We start from the raw sequence: 525 nt of genomic DNA on the forward strand, positions 1-525 counted from the left end.
AAATAAAAGCCAGGTGCTGGTGGCACAGGCCTTTAATCCCAGCACTCAGGAGGCAGAAGCAGGTGGATCTCTGTAAATTCAAGGCCAGCCTGGCCTACAGAGTGAGTTCAGGACAACCAGGACTACACAAACCCTTATCTCAAAAAGTAAAAATAGATAAAAGCAAACAAAACATCATGAACAATCTAAATTTTACACTTTGAGCTTGAGGAAGGCTCTCCTGTTCTTCAGGGTTCTCTGTGCAGCCCTGACTGTCCTGGAGCTCACTCTGTAGACCAGGCTAGCCCCGAACTCAGAGCCCCACCTGCCTATATCTCCTGAATACTGGGATTGAAGGTGTGCACCACCACTGTCCGGCCTGTTCTTCCCTCTTGAAAAGGTCACCCAGGGACTCTAGTGATGGCTCAGCAGGAAACCTGGGTTTGTTCCCAGCACCCACAAGATGGCTCATCCCCATCCATTAGCTTCTGTTCAGGGAGATCTATGCCCTCTTTAGGCACCAGGCACACAAATGGTATACATAGA

General features: G+C 49.1%; 1 protein-coding gene across 2 annotated transcripts in view; it reads right to left on the reverse strand.

Moving 5' to 3' along the window:
* Nucleotides 1-525, reverse strand: part of Rmdn3 (regulator of microtubule dynamics 3) — a 21,582-nt gene that overhangs the window by 14,553 nt on the left and 6,504 nt on the right. The window lies entirely within an intron of this gene.

Source organism: Microtus ochrogaster, assembly GCF_000317375.1.
Source record: "Microtus ochrogaster isolate Prairie Vole_2 chromosome 14 unlocalized genomic scaffold, MicOch1.0 chr14_random_1, whole genome shotgun sequence".
NCBI classification, from domain to species: domain Eukaryota; kingdom Metazoa; phylum Chordata; class Mammalia; order Rodentia; family Cricetidae; genus Microtus; species Microtus ochrogaster.